This window comes from Caloenas nicobarica, chromosome 8 (assembly GCF_036013445.1).
Source record: "Caloenas nicobarica isolate bCalNic1 chromosome 8, bCalNic1.hap1, whole genome shotgun sequence".
Classification (NCBI taxonomy): Eukaryota; Metazoa; Chordata; class Aves; order Columbiformes; family Columbidae; genus Caloenas; species Caloenas nicobarica.
The window spans coordinates 8,105,948-8,122,586 of NC_088252.1; positions in this window are offsets into that span (position 1 = coordinate 8,105,948).

A 16,639-nucleotide genomic window follows, 5' to 3' on the forward strand; every position below is an offset into this window, starting at 1 on the left:
CGAGCCCTCATCCCACCCTCGATAGCTGGAAATCAAAACAGAGCAGGTCAGCGGAAGAGGGAGCAAAGAGATGGGAAATGACTTATTTAAGGTCAGTAGCAGAGCCAGCATTTGAACCTGGCTCTTCTACTCTGAATGGCGGTGCCTTACCAGCAAAATGTTCTGCCTCACGTGCCAGTACTGTCTCAGATCTCGCCACCACTTCAAACAAAGCAGAGAACACTCAGCTCTTCACAGTCCACATGGATTCAACAAACTGCATTATTCTCAGTGTGTACAGGCAGCAGGGTCAGCAAAATACAGCCAGGATACTACTTCTACACAGAAAGTCACTGGGCGACTACACACAGTAGTGGTTCCTTGCATGTGCAAGGTATTTGAGAGCAGGAGGTAGTTCATTTTTCCTTCTTTCTTTATAAAACAAACAGTTGGGTCCAGATGCTTGGCTAGTGTGAATCAGCGTAACCACATTATCATCCTCAATTTACACTTCTCACCAAAGAAAAGGGAGACCTTTTAATTTCAACAATCAGTTTGAGCTCTCCTCAAAAATCAAACACAAATACAAGAGCTTTGCTATCAAAACACAGAAATATTTATTTTTAACACGTTAGTTAAAAACATGACAGCATTTTTTCTAAAAAAATAAACTGGCATTCAAAACTAAATCAACTTTCTCAACAAACATAATGCTTGCAACAAGTATAAAAGCATAATGATACTGTTGCACAAATATTAGGCAAATAAAGATGAAATTATTGTTTTTCTCATTCTGTTCTTTTTCCAACATTCTTTACAACACTGAGGTAAAATACAACTACTTTTAGAAAAAGCTTATCTTTTAGAAAATATTCCTTGTAAATGCTAAAAGCCTTACTCTTTTTGCCCTTAAAAAGAAAGAAAGAAGGAAAGAAAGAAGGAAAGAAAGAAAGAAGGAAAGAAAGAAAGAAGGAAAGAAAGAAAGAAGGAAAGAAGGAAAGAAAGAAGGAAAGAAAGAAGGAAAGAAAGAAGGAAAGAAAGAAAGAAAGAAAGAAAGAAAGAAAGAAAGATAGAAAGAAGGAAAGAAAGAAAAAGAAAGAAAACAAACCACACCAGGATAACTGCAAGCATATTTCCAAAATAAAATTAAAAAGGTGATTTTCCAGGTTTCAATATGTAACAGCTTTTTAAATTATCCAATACGTTGTCTTGATTCTGTACAAATGTTCCCTTCCTTCAAAGAGACAAAAAAGCATGTACTGCCAGATCTGATTGTATGTAGAGAGTCGATCTGATCCCCTTGTCACTAAGGTTACTAATCAAATTTCCATCCAATATGCTCATGCAGGATTTCCTGATCAAACACTTAAATCTGCCCCTCTGCACCCCCATTAGCTAACATGTTTTATATGAAGCGGGGTCATCAAAAGTGTAATTCCCTTAAAGAAACCTAATCCAGCCCTCTTGTCAACCAGCAGATAGCTAATAATGCTTTCTATCCTACATTTTTTGAACATCAATAGCATACCAGAAATTAAGATCTTATTTTAATCTCACAACAGATGTTCAAAACAAAGGTATTGCGTCTGTATGTTACATGTATTAAAAAACAAACAGGTGAAGAAATATGGAAGTTTCACGTAAGATTAGCATGGTTTTTGCCCAGGAAAATATAAAATACATTTTAGTTTCTGTTTGGTCTGGGTAAATAACCTGCAGGACCTAATGAAGTACGGTACCCAGACCAGAGGGCAATTTCACTGTTGAAACAATGGGACTTTTGGAGAGAACCTCGGGCTGGTCCCCCAGCCGTGATCATGCGGGAAAGCCGCTGAGGCGACACCGATCTGTTCCAGTGGGTCGCTCACAACACGTGTTCATCCACAGACACGCTTCCCTTTTCTATGTGGATTTCTACAGCTTCTGTCCTCTGAATACTCACTAGATGTTTCATCACTGCTTTTCTCTCATATATTAAAAAAAAGCAAAAGGAGAAAACTATCAAATCTATTTCAATGCAAAGAAGATTCAATACTGCTTACTAAGGTGGGTTTTGTTCTCAAAACCACCTTTTTTTTTTAATAGTAAAACCAAACCTTGAAGATTTGGCTCAAGTTTTTTTTGTTAATGAATTTCTTTATTAACAGGTTGAATAAGAATTTGTACTGAAGAAATATAACTTCCATGATGATCCTCTTGGAGATCTGTGGGGGGTTTTTTTTCTTTCTCTTTTATTTTTTTCTGAGCAATGGTCACAATCAGAGTAGCAGAAGTGGGTCAGGAAATTCAACCTGACTGGTCGAACTCTGAGCTGAATCTACAAGGTCTGCAAGGCCCAGGTTTGTCAGAACTCAGTGGATTATATGCATCTGAATGGCAAAACAGATTTAAAATGCTGTCTATTTCAACTTAACATTTGCCCTAGACACTGCCGAATTTCAATTAATATGAACTCTATTGACTCAGCTTTAGCAGTCAGCAGTTTTGGTATCTAAACAAAATTCTTAATCGCATATCTGTAGTTCATTTTTTTTTTTCTCTGATACATGGTCATTTAACAATTTTTTAATATGCAAAGAGAACCAGTTCAATGTAATCCTTGTGTTTTCAGTTTTGGTTAGTGATATTTTATGAAGTCAATATATAACATTGACAGATCTGAATAGTACTTCATATGGAATTCTGTGAAACCTTTAAAATATATTTTAAGTGTAACAATAATTTCGACTACTGTAAATGGCAAGAAAATGTATTTAAAGCATATAAATAACATTTTGAAAAATGTTTGTTGAGTTTCAGGTTTTATTGATTTTAAAACGACTTACTGAATAGAGTTAAGGAGAAAGAACATAAAAAGATGATTTAATTTACTTCACATTTTTCTGTACAAAAGCCTTAATGGAAAACAAGTGGATGGTTTGTACTTTAACTAGAATAAAATTTAATATAATAATGTATGGGAGCAAATTCAACTACAAAACTAGTTGCAGACAATTTGGGAATACTAGGTGTATGAGCTTTTTAAAATAAAGCCGTCGCTATGCTAAAAAATAATTTTCTTTTTGCCAGAGTTTTTTTTTAGGCTTTTGTCTGATAGTATAGAACATACACATTTTTAAACACCAAAATGACAATCAAACACTTTGTAGGTGGTGTTTAAAGACATTTAAATGAATTGCTCAGATTTTAGTTGCAAAATATTTAGAAAGGATTCAGGAAAACTGAATTCTTGGAACAAATTGCGTAACAAGAAAATAATGTGCATGCTGTAAGTTGCTCTTTGTTTTTGTACAAAAATCATTTGTTTACTTGTAAACCTGGAATTTTCAATTAGTATCTTAGCCTGAAATCTTAATTTTGATATGAATAACAGTATAATTTAATATCTAGTATGATGTTAAGCTTCATTTTTATTCTCAGCATCTTTAGTATAGTTAGAAGTTTACCAAATCAGCACAGTCATTGAAAAGGAAAGAACCGAGTAAGTTTCCAAACAGTAATATGAGTCTTAACAAGAGATTTCAAATGAAAACAGCGATGAGTTATGCAAACGCAGCTGATATTGCATCATACTCCCAAATCTTCTCTAAATTAGCTCTATGTCAGGGGGCTATACTGAGAGAATGTTTTTTTGTGAAAGTGTGTCATATTAAAAAAAGTTGGAGTAATACCAGTTTACTGCAAGATCTAAGAGTTCATTACATTTTATTGCAATGAGCAAAGTTTCTAAGATCCTTTTTTGGCTGTTTGGGGGAGGCTGTTTCATTTTAAAGCTACAGCTCAATTTAATATACTACTTTAAAGAATTAATTTCCTAATTTTTTTTGCAACACAAAACATTTTCTGATTTTAGTGCCACCATGATCTAAATAGGTAGATCTTGTACGAGTGACAGATACTTTGAGTGCTCACAGAAGGAGGAGCCCTTTAATATAAGCTGTGTTAGAAGACTGTCTGACCTGATTCTGCTTTCTGCTCAGGGAGGTAGGAGGATCCCAGGTAAATATTGTGTATCACAAACTGTGTCTACAACCAAAAGAAAATAGGTCAGGGAGAAACATCACAGACCTTTGCTACATTTGACAGAACAAAATGCGACTGTAATGGATGTTCTTTGCCATAAACGGTTGTAAAACATCATAAAGGTAAGTCCTCAGTGCAAATTTTGGAATAAGATTATACAGGAGAAGGGACCATTGGCCTAAAGAAGCTCCACAGTATTTACTCAGTTGCCAACACAACGGACTACAAAAATCAGTCAAAATCATTCAGTTATAACTCAGTTACACAGTACAGCCCAAAACGATGCAGAACAAAAACTCTCACTAGAGGTTCACAGTTGCCAGTTGTGACGTGCCTTATGTGGCTACAATACTGCACTGACTGAATTAAGCACTGGGAGTATGGCTAGGATGCAACTGATATATATAGAGAGAGTATCAAATGAATATTATTAATTATTTATGTGTATAAGTATGTTTGGCTTTCATTTATATGTTTATATAGACGAGTTTCATGCGAGAATAATGAATTGTACATTGTAATCCAGCCTTTTTTAGTTATTATGCAATAACAAAGACATATTGCTGCAATATGTACTAGATGTGTGAATAATAATTCTTTTTAATGATCTTCATGATAGCTAGCTATGTGGTTATGCCCCACTAAGCATACATCATCAATGGCAGAAAATGCAAAATTCATGTCTGTGTAAACTTCACAACCATTTTTCTCATTAGAGCTACTTATATATGTATTTATCTATTAGTTTTGTTGTAAGCATCACTTCTGCATGAACAGATTCATTTTTCAATCTTTCTGTACACTAGCTTCATTTGGGGTATACAGGACTGAGCTACACGTGTGAAGTGATTACAGAAGTTAGACAAGAAGTTGTTAGTGACAGAAACTGAAAGGCAGATGCTGAAGCTCAGTTTTTTCCAACTTCAAAGTCTTCATGTGCAAGAGCATCCTGTTCTACCTTTGTTTACCTCTCTATTAAATATAAAGCCCCCTCTTCTCCTTGGGCAGGGTTTGTACCGAGCAGCCCCCTGGCACAAACCCACATTCCCTCTCAGCAGTGGGTTAACCCTGGGAAGAGGTGTAACTGCTTCAGAGGCAGCCGCTTAGGCAGGAGGGCGGGGAGAATATTCATCACCACAAATCAGAGCTGTAGGAGGATTACAGAAAGAGGCACACCATTTTCTAAGCCTTTCCTCAGCTGTCCACCTTGAGCTTTTCAAAAAAACCAAACTCTCTGAAACCCTAAGTATTCCAGGTACCTGTTATTTATAGAGGATGAAACTCAATTAATCCTTTTAAAGGCAGAGGAACAAGCATTTATTCAGAAAGGCCATCTGGTAAAATGAAACTCAATCCAACTCTCAGGCTGCTTCAAAATTTAATTCACAATCTTATACTGCAGCCTAAAGTAAAATAAAAGTTGCAGCCTCTGCCTTTTCTTGTGGTGCTGCTGTGTGTATTCGTTCCTTATTGGAGCTTTCCATACCCAGACATGCACACCTGTATCAGAAAAAAAAAAGCATCTATGGCCAGAGAACGTAGCACAGAAAGGGCAGGAAGGCCAGACCTCTACCTTGTATGTCATGGGAACTTTTACAAATTCTTTTTGAAATAGAATGACTACGAAAGAAAGGTAAGTACTTAATGAGTATTTGCATCTTTCAAAATTTCTTATGCTCTTCCCTCTTTAACACATACATTGCATTTCAAATAAGTTTTTGCCTGTGATTAATTGGATTCTGGTTATCTGTTGCACAACTATGCCCCGTAGGTGGTAGAGAGACACTGAACCTGTCTGTGTTTAGACACTTCACATGAGTGTTTTGGCTCGTTCAATCTAGAGAGGGAGCACATGAACATCAGGGCAAAGGGGAATAGAAATGTAACTTCCAGAATACTCTCAAATAACAATATGACCTTGCACAAGTCTCCATAAATGTAAGGTCCTCAGCACCAGCGCTGCCGAGAGGAGCCAAGCGGAAGCCCAGAGTCTGTGACTTGCCCAAGGTCACCCAGCAGTCAGTGACAGGAATGGGAATGGGCCAAGGTCTCTTGATTCTCATAAACATGCCTTTATTTTAGTATAAACTGCAAAAATGACATGCAATGACAGGTCTCCCAGCGAATATTTAGTATACTTTTGCTGCAAACTAGCCTTACTGATACCCACAGGTATATCAGGCTAAAAAAACCATGCTTAAAATACAAATGTTAAAAGGGAAAAGGTAAAATATTAAGATTTCTTGGGAAAGTTGTGAAGAATTCTGTGGCACAGTTCTGTATCTCCTATTCAAGGCCCAAAGGTAAATAATTCTTGTTTGTTGATTATGTTTTAAGAACTGAAGGCTTCATACCAGAAGTCACACATGTTTGGTTTAGACAGGAATATTTTGATTTTGAAGAGGGAGGCTTTGGTACTCTCTGTTAATTGTTTAAAAACAGATACACTCTAGAGTCAGTAGAAAATAAAAACAAAGAAAATTTTCTTCTCTACAGAAAATGTTCTTTATTTTCTACTTGTTTTGTCCACTGCAAATGAGAGGATTTATAATAGCTTTCTCTTTTCTTGCTTGGATGTATCTTGATCAGAAACAGTTGCCTGGATAACACATTTGGATAAAAAAGAAAAAAAAAAAGACTTTAAGAAGCTTCCTATTTTACTTCTAATGAAAGACAAAACTTTGGCTTGCATTTGTGGAGTAAGAATTTGAACCAACTTCCTTAGACATTTTCCTCAACATTTATAAAGAACAAAAATTGCCAAAAAACAAATACAGAAAAAAAAAAAAGAGAAACCTAATCCTGGAATATCTAATCAAAGACTAACTTAATTTTTACATAGTGACACTTTGGCTTCAGGGAAATAATCATTTATGTTTTGTCAATTACTGCATTTTCCCCATGTTTGTTTTTTTAATGGTTGAAATTAAATTAGTCAAATTAGACATCATGTTACTCCACAAGCAACAAGGTAGAATTTGGTCTAGCTTCAGTTACAAAATACACAACCAAATCTACTTGTTCTGCTTCATGTCATAAATACGGCCACAGGGTACTTCTAAAGGGCTATGTGTTAAAAAGAAATAAAATAGTAGAAATACTGTAAAATACTAGTCTGAAAAAAAAATAATAATCATGTTTCTTCTGAATGGGACTTTTGTTGAAGTAAAACCTGCAGATTTGGGCCTTTGGTGCGGTCCTGCACTATATGAACACTCAGAGGAAACTGTGAAAACTCTGATCCAAAATATTAATTTGGAGAAAACCAAAATTGCAATTAAAAGGAGAAAATAACCTAGTCAGCGGCATGTATAGTTTTGGTTTGGGTTTTTCTGTGGGCCTTTTTTGTTTTGTTTTGGTTTTGGTTTTTGTTGTTGTTGTTGAGTTCTGTTCCCAGTTTACGGTGACTTCAATATCTAGGTTGCAACAAATACAGCAAGATTTTCTTACCACTGGCCTCTTCCCCACTCCAACCCAGCAGTTCAAAAAAAGCTCAGATATTTCTGATGGAGAACCCTGATAAAAACCTCAGACAAACACTTCTCCTCAAAATACATCTACTGCATGTATGCCAAAATGGTAGCAAACGAGGAGAATGGGACCTCAGGTATGGTTAATGTGAATTCAAGCCACAGCTATAAAAGACGTCTGCAATCTACACCAATTGTTTCAAAAGCATTTAGAGCTGGTCGATAAAGCGTATGCTTCTTATGAAATGTTCAAAAAGTATTGTCTCCATCAAGACTTTCTTGTCTGTGCCACACTTAGGCACAGACAACGTAGCAGATGTATCTGGATAATGGGGCATGAGCAGGTCTTGAGCTCTGGTCCCACCTCTGCTACTGATAAAAGGCACTGCCTTGGGCAGCTCACCCGGTCTGCTTCCCCTCCTCTTCTGCAAATGCACCTAGCAGCGCCACAGAAATATTGTTTCATAGTAAATGATGATCATAAAGTATGAGAAATATTACTACATACAACCTTCTATGACAGGCATTATGGCTAATGAGTAGTTTCACTTTCCTTTTAGAAAACAACATCCCCACAGCATCAGCATAATTCAAGAAAGAGGATCATTTACCTTACAAAATTTGCCATGAAGCAAGAACAAAGCAGCACTTGCAAAACTTAACACCATTTGTCAATGATTGGCAGGAATCATCTTTCGGAGGAAGACAGAAGGAGACAATAAAATATCTGCCTCTGAAAAATATACCTAAATTTGCAAAAGCTTGTTGCATAGAATTGAGGGTGGGGATAGCTCAAGTCCTCTGTCATGCATTGCATAAGAGCTCAGACTCACGTGTGGACTGGGCTACGGCTGTGAGCATCTCACTGCGAACTGCTGAATGCTGAACTCTTGAAAATTTGACTCACTGTGTAGACTTCTATTACCAGAAGCACTAAATCACTTCTGATTGATCCAATTCAAAGCATTTATGCAGACTATTGCCTGTATGTTATGTGCAAAATGAATATATTGCACAGTAGAATGTACTTTTTTGCCAAAAATAGTACTCCCTGCCAAAAACTCTCTTACCCAGCAGTGGCAGAAATGAATAAACAAGGTGCTGGAGAAAATGATTAATGTAATGTGCTGCAGCTTCACTTTTAATCTAAATTGACTGAGTTCTGGCGGACAGATAGTTGAAGTTCAGTTCTTCATTCCAGAAAGCCTATGTGCAATAAACAGTAATCCTGTCACAAATGCCTAGAGATACCCCAAATACACAGTTGAATTTGTTTTGCAGTGACTACATCCATGCCTATATTGAACTGAAGAGCTTGGTCTTAATTTCAGCATTGTAAATTCCCAGTATTTTACTTTGAGTTGCACAATGTTTGATATTTCTAGCTTGTGAAGGCATGCCATTTGACAAGTCCTATACTCAGTTAAAGAAAATCACTTACGCTCACAGCTGTGGGAAAAATCTGAGTGGTACAACCCCTAAGCACCCAAGCAATTCAAAACCAGAAGTCAAAGAAATACAAAACACCACTTTTTAAAATCCTCCAATTGTTAAGCCTCCTCCGATTTTTTGAGGACCTGAACTTGGGACTTTTAAATGCTGGCACTTTGCAATATTATTAACAAGCCTTTCTTTGCTGGTGTAAGTTAAGGCCCTTGTCTGTCTCAGAGGTTCTCTCATCACTCAACTTTCCAAATCATATACATGTCATAGGAAAAACTAATAGATGTCAAAAGATGGAACAAAGGACTGGAAAAGCATAAAGAAATCAGCGTTATCAGCATTGGAAAACTATGCATTGCCTTGCCCAAAGGAAATATAATGGAGCCAAAACTTGCCTAGATTCAAATCAGAGCATAAGCCTATTCTTAAGAACCTGCTGTTTTATTTAAGCAAATTTTGTTTCCTTCATTGAATCACAGAAAAAAGAGGAAAACATATCTTGGGACTTTTCCTTCACAAATCAGCTGTTTGCAAGCTATGCTTGCATCCTTCAGCAACACGAAAGAAGTTTACAGGGGGTCCTCAATTAAAGGAGCAGAATACTTGTTCCTTGAAGAAGGATGGCAGTCTCAGCCTATCCACAAGGTTTTGCATCTTACAAGGCAAAAGAAGACTGTCTAACCTCTTCGCTAATGTGGCAGTTGTGGCTCTGTTAAGCTACAGAATAGCAAAGCTTCATATGCTGCAAGTGTGATACGGGGCCATGTCTGAGTTGCAAGGGTTGCTGAGATGCTGTGGAATAAGGGATGTTGGGTTTGTTTTCAGAAGTGCATGCACCAACCCTAAGAGATTTTTTTAATTATTATTATTTGTGGAGTAGCTGTTTAGCAGGAACCTAGCTAAACAGCATTCCAAAGGGAGAGTAATATTGCCATCTGTGCAGTGCAGTACCTGTACAAGCTAAGAAGAGCTGCACTTGATCAACACTGTACCCAGCCTCCAAGAAGCATTATTAATATTTTGTTTCCTTCGATTCAGACTACATTCAAGCTCTTACACCAGGGGTGTCAAACTCGTTTTCGCCGGGGCCCACATCATCCTCGCGGTTGCCTTCAGAGGGCCGAACATAATTTTAGGACTGTATAAACGTAACTACTCCTACATTTATATAGTCTTAAAATTACTTTCGGCCCTCTGAAGGCAACCGCGAGGATGATGTGGGCCCCGGCGAAAACGAGTTTGACACCCCTGTCTTACACAATGAAGTTCAGGGGGCTCTCTACTGTCTCCCATTTCACAGTCAGGGTGGTCCTTTCAATCTCGTGATGAGGTGAGTGCCAAGGAAGGGGTCAGCCATTTGCTAAAATGTTTGGCTCAGCCATCACCCACTGCTGTTTGCTTGCCAAAAAGGAATTAGGAGAGAGGAGGGCAGGAGAATAAAAACAGATCAGAAAAGGAAGCAAGAGGAGAACAGGAGAATGACCATTGAGCAGTTTTAGTAGGAAAATATTTCAGGGGAGGGAACACTTGATGCATATAACTCTCTGAAACAAGTCATCTGAGGGGTTTTTAAACTGTATTTATGGTCAAGGAGAGAAAAGATTTTGAAGAGCTGTCAAGGGACACATGCTGTTTCCTACAGCGCAGAGTCTGCATACCTTCTCCAGTGGATAGATATGGGGCCAAACCTCTGGAACACTTGATATCGAAGTCCTGACTAGGACAACTTGATCACTCTGACTTGTAAGAGGTTGGAGCCTTTTCCAAGTCCTCTCTGAAAAATCCTCAAGTAGTCACATACAACACAAAAGTAGTAAGTGCAGAGGGCAGCATTTTCAAGTGACAAATTGTCCTACCCAATCCTAGTAAATGTGTATTGTCAGTTCTAATAGAGATTACAACAATGTCTATTTAATAACTATGAAAATGTATTTATTATTAGGTAGAGCCATAAAGAAACATTGCAAATATTTTCCACGTGCCTGTATTAAATTTTACATTTATTGAATTTTATTTTTATTTAAGTCTTTGTTATTATTTTATGGTATCTAACTGTATATTTTTCCTTATTTTTAAAATGAGCACCACACTAAACAGTCACACTGACCCTCAAAGACAATTTGCACATGCTATCAAAAAGCAAAAATGGTTATTATTGATTAACCATAAACTTAATATTGTAGGTTTCTGAAAAAAATATAATATGGAAAAGAGACATATATATGCCTCCCTATAACCAATTAGGAAACACAGGAGGTATTCGAAAACAATTGTCTATTAAAAAGGCACAGATTCATAACTCAGTAGAAAAGCCCAAAGTGGATAGCTTTTATGGGCCCATACAACAGTATTTGATCAACTGTATTATCTCTAATAGTGCCATCTTGAAACTTTTTAAATAACATTTATCTGTTCATTAATGTTATAGGTAAAGTTCTGTATAAGTGGTAGGTTACTACATGGCTCATCCCATTTAGGCATAAAGAAATTCTTGTACCTTGAGATATACTCCTGATTAATTCCTTACAGTAACATTTTTTTGTGAAATACCAAAACTGGATCTGGTGAGAGCAACACACTACCTCACATGCTCATCAGATCTTGAAACATATTTTCTAAGTAAATCGCACACCATATTGGCACACAATGTCTCACACATGTCCTCACATATCTCTAACTATTCTGCTCCTGTTTCTTTTACACTTTAACTGGAAGCCCTCTGGGACCGAGATCATCTTTTGTTCTGTTTGTAGAATGCTTTATTCACAGTGGTCCTCAACAATGAAACATGAATGCTCTGGTCATAGAAATAATCAGCATTTCTTGTAATACATGAGAAGTTTTCTATTGACTTCAAGAAAGTCCGTCTCTCTGCCTCTCTGCAGTCTCTCTCTGTGCTTCTGTCTGAACACCCCATTGACTAATTCTCCACAGAGATTTTCAGAATAAGAATAGGCAAATGAGAACATCTTTGGCTCAGTCTTCTCAGATTTCTTAGGCCTCCTTTATTGTGGCAGCCTGTATTTGTATTTTTTTTCTGGGGAGTGTAAAGCTGCAAAACCTCATTGCAGAGTTATGGTAATGAAAACAAATAAAGTGGCAACTGAGATAGCAATTTTGGCAACAATATCAAGTGCCCTCTTAAGTGCAAAATTAAGTCGTTTGTGATGCAAGTGGGACAAGCTTTCAAACAGGCAGATGGCACAGAACCAAAATTATTCTTTTGTGTTTGACAAATTGTTTGCTTATGTAGGCATAAGAAGTTATGCTAGAAGCTCTTTAACGGTGGTGTTGAACAACCTTCTGCTGTTCATCAAAGGCTGTGCTAGGCTGCCTTCCACACTGGTAAGAAAGCATTTTCATGTATTATTTAGTAGAACAAATATGAACATTTAATATTCTTTAAGCTTTGATCCTGAAAAACGATTTACCTACAAAGAAGCCCATTGTATTTCAGAAGCCCTCTGGCTAATAAACAGGTGGATTCAAACATACTGAATTGCACTTACACTTTCAGCTTGTGAAGTTTTTCACTCATTATGGTTGATGGTATCCAGATTCTCTGATAATCTCTGCTGTTTTCCATGCTGTTTTCCATTTCTTGCTGTTTTCCATGCTGTTTTCAGTTAAGATTTGTGTATAATCTAAAAATGTTCTAGCAGAAACCATTATAACAAATAAAACTACAGAACCCCATCTAGGAGGCACTTATACTCACTTCAGCTCTTACCTATCAAAGTCATAATTATTTACTATATTTACCCTACACATTTTTTAGTGAGGCAGTCAGTATTTATAAGATTTCTGAATTAGCATTCGGATCAGTCACATGTTAGAACAAGGGGGTGTTTCCACAAAATGATATATCAAATGACATAGGACCTGCATTGCCAGTGCCAGAAGTCATAGGATTTCACTTAGGAAATTTAATATAAGCATTAAAGGCTCTTTCTCTGAATTTAGCTTATGTATCTGAATGAATCTTCTACATAACTGCTCCTGTGATTAAAATTAAGCACACACACCATTAGAAGCAGTTAACATATTTAGTAAATTGTTGATACATGTTTATTTTGAGATGGAATTCTAGACTGCAGAATACAGAAGCCAGAGAAGAATGGGATGAAAAGGGTGCTTACATCCTCTGTTTGCTCATTTTAACAAGTAGAAAAGTCTAGTTGTATAGAACTTAGGTTATGACAGACATGCTTAATAATTTTTGTAATTATTAAAATAAATTATGGTATAAAAACTTAGATTTGTGTCATTATTGAAAGTCACCTCAGTGAGTATACAGTTTGATTTAAGATACATGGCTACCATTTAACTAGTCAAATAATCAGTGAGAGCTGGATTAAGAAAGCTCATTTTGTGTAGAATCAGTCGGTCCCATTTATGAAGATGCTCTAAGTTGTCAGACCACTTGTGGTTGGAAAGTGATTTCAATCTTTGGCTCTCAAGAGTGCTGAGAAATGCAGTTTAAGATCTAACTGCTGGGGAGCAGCTAGTTGTGTTTGGCTGAATCAAATTTTATGATTGAAATCTAAGTAGTTTATTTGGAACATTATCTTTAGAAAAGGGCACACTTTTAAGACAGCTTGGTAAACAGCAAAATTAAGTCTATGTGATCAGAGACAGCGACCAGTCTGAGAATTAAAACTTATGATTGTTTGTGATACAGAAGGCGAGGGAGGCCTAAGTAGAACAAAAGTGTCTAAACTCCTCTCTGAAAGTCCCACATTAATATCATACCTTGTGGACAAGGAAAGAAGACATCTATTCTTCACTATGCCCCACGAAGATGTGGAAGTTGAGGTGTATGTGGGCTTCATTAAGTCAGTAAGAAAAGATTACCAAAGAATTGTTTTCTCACTTTAAAAGGACATTAGAAAACATCACACCTAAGAAGGGTGGCGGGGAAAAGCAGATTCAGAAATGAACGTACTTTCCAAGTTTTCTCAAGCCAAGAAGTAACAGTGTATTTCCTGATACAGCCCCTACACAGCACAAGAATCAGTATGGGATCCTTTTCAAAAAGGTTGTTTGAGTCCAGTAAACACGAAAGTGGCAATTTACTTCATGCCAGTAGAACAGGGTATTATATATTCTCTTAAATGTTGACATCACACAAATTCTGGAGAACATCAAAATTGAATTCTCTGTGGACTGTTAAGAAATGTGAGAATAGTAATAGTGAAGTGTTACTTTTTTGTTGTGCAGTAGTTAAGTGAATGCTTATAAACCGCTATAGTTACTAGCATCACATATCTGTATATGAATTTGTAGTTTTCATAAGGTTTTTTGCCTGAAGTTTGTGAAAAACTATGCCTCTCATGCCATTTTAGACATAATTACAAACTTTTTTACTAAACTGTTTTCAATGCTTCCTCTCAATGTAATATTATTATTGCACTTGCATACCTGCACAGCATTCATTGCTGGATTAGAGAGTGCTCTATATCCATACACTGAGATAAGTTTCTTTATCAGAAATGCAGGGCTTTTCCCAGTTTCCTCTTCATTTTGGTATTTCTTTAAAACAAAGGAAAATACCCTTCCCTCACAAATATCCCAAGCTTATTCCTCAGAACAAAAAATACTTGGAAACAAAGCAAGTATAGTCAGAGATTTTTAGGTCACAGTTCCTCTCGCCCTGAGGTAGACATAGAATCATAGAAGAGAATCATAGAAGAGAATCATAGAATCATTTCCGTTGGAAGAGACCCTCAGGATCACTGAGTCCAACCATAACCTAACCTAACTCTAGCACTAAACCATGTCCCTGAGAACCTCGTCTAAATGCCTTTTAAACACCTCCAGGGATGGGGACTCCACCACTGCCCTGGGCAGCCTGTTCCAACGCCTGACAACCCTTTCCATGAAGAATTTTTTCCTAATATTCAATCTAAACAGATGAACTGCTCTGCGTGTTGCTCTCCATTGACTGCGAGGAAAACACAGACATAAAGGAAGCTCAGCCAAATGGCTCAGACATCCATGTCCCCACTTGCCACACCCCAACACTGATCAGATGAATCCACCTTGCACAGACACCAGCTCCGCCTTTCTTTGAGGTGACTGAGCAGTGAGATGCATCTGGAGCTCAGCAAGTGCTTAGAGCACATGGAAAGACCAAGGGGAAAGCAACCTGCAGTGCACGTATACACATTATTGTGAAACAAGCCCTTTGGGATTTCCCAAATTTTACCCCAGATACAGAACATCTGGCTTTGTCAGAGGCTGTGGGACACCTCCTACACTGCAGTCAAGTCTGAGATTATCCTGAATATTAATAATTTGCTAAGCACTATAGATAAATGCAACTGGTCCCCATCCCTGAAGGACTGACAATCAGATTCAGTCCTGCTGAAATATTTGGAGTCTTCGCATTAATTGCCATAGGATTTTATGGGGGGCACGTGCAAAACTATCCAAGATGTTTCGAAACTGGTTTTGTACTTTCTATGCACTGACAAGTACAAATAAAAACCCCATGGCTGTAAGAGCTCTAAGTAATTTAAAAATCCATGCCCTCTGTGGTCCTTCCAATCTTATACTTGTTTACACTAGGTATAGCACAGTTTTAAAAATAAGAGATAATATAATTAAAAGAAGAAAAGAAAAAAAAATCTAGAAAGAACAGCTCCATATGCCAAAGCAGTCTGTGTGGCCTTTGCTCATCAGGGAAGGTGCTGCAGATACAAAGCATTTGTACACAAATGCACCCCAAAGCATTTTTGAATAGCATGTTCCTGTGAGTGCATTTTGAAAACACACATAAAAAAGCCACACAGAATGCTTCTATTTCACAATAAAAATAATTTTACACACAAGGGGAAAAAATATTCATGACCAATTTAATTGCTAATTGATAAGCGTCCAGCTTGTTTATCTTTATTGCCTTTTGTTTAAGATTTAGTTAACTGCGTGTTTTACAAATGAGTGAGTGGACTGGAGTCACACAAATTTTTTTTAAATGCCTTGTCACAGACCACTACTACTGATCTCTCTTTTTTAAACCTGCATCTATTATTTTCCACTAGAAATTCTTCACAGAAAGAGGAACTTCCTTATAACTAAAAAGCTTTCTTTTATTTACTAGTTATCATTTTATTCTACATGGCAAGAACAGCAGATTTTTGTTCCCTAAGTAAGCCAAGTTGAGTCGTACATTCCAGTTCATGAGGCAATTACGGTTAAGCTAAGAGGAAGTTAATAGCAATGTTATATTTGGTGTGGCTCCAAGCATGCTTTCACAGTTTTGATAGCTGACAGAGAGATGGTCATTTTATGCAAGACAAAATCCACTTGCCAGATTTTTCACACTCTCTCTAGTAATAACCAAATGTATAAATGAATCCCATTACTAAACAATAAGCCTTGATTAAATGCATGCATTTAGTATCTCCATTCTCCAACAGAAAGTACACTATTATTGTACCATGCTTGTGCATATAAGACTGTGTCAACGTATATCACAGAATCACAGAATGTTAGGGATTGGAAGGGACCTCAAAAGATCATCCAGTCCAATCCCCCTGCCCAGAGCAGGAACACCCAGATGAGGTTGCACAGGAAGGCTTCCAGGCGGGTTTGAATGTCTCCAGAGAAGGAGACTCCACAACCTCCCTGGGCAGCCTGTTCCAGGCTCTGTCACCCTCACTGGGAAGAAGTTTCTTCTCAAATTTAAGTGGAACCTCCTATGTTCCAGTTTGAACCCATTA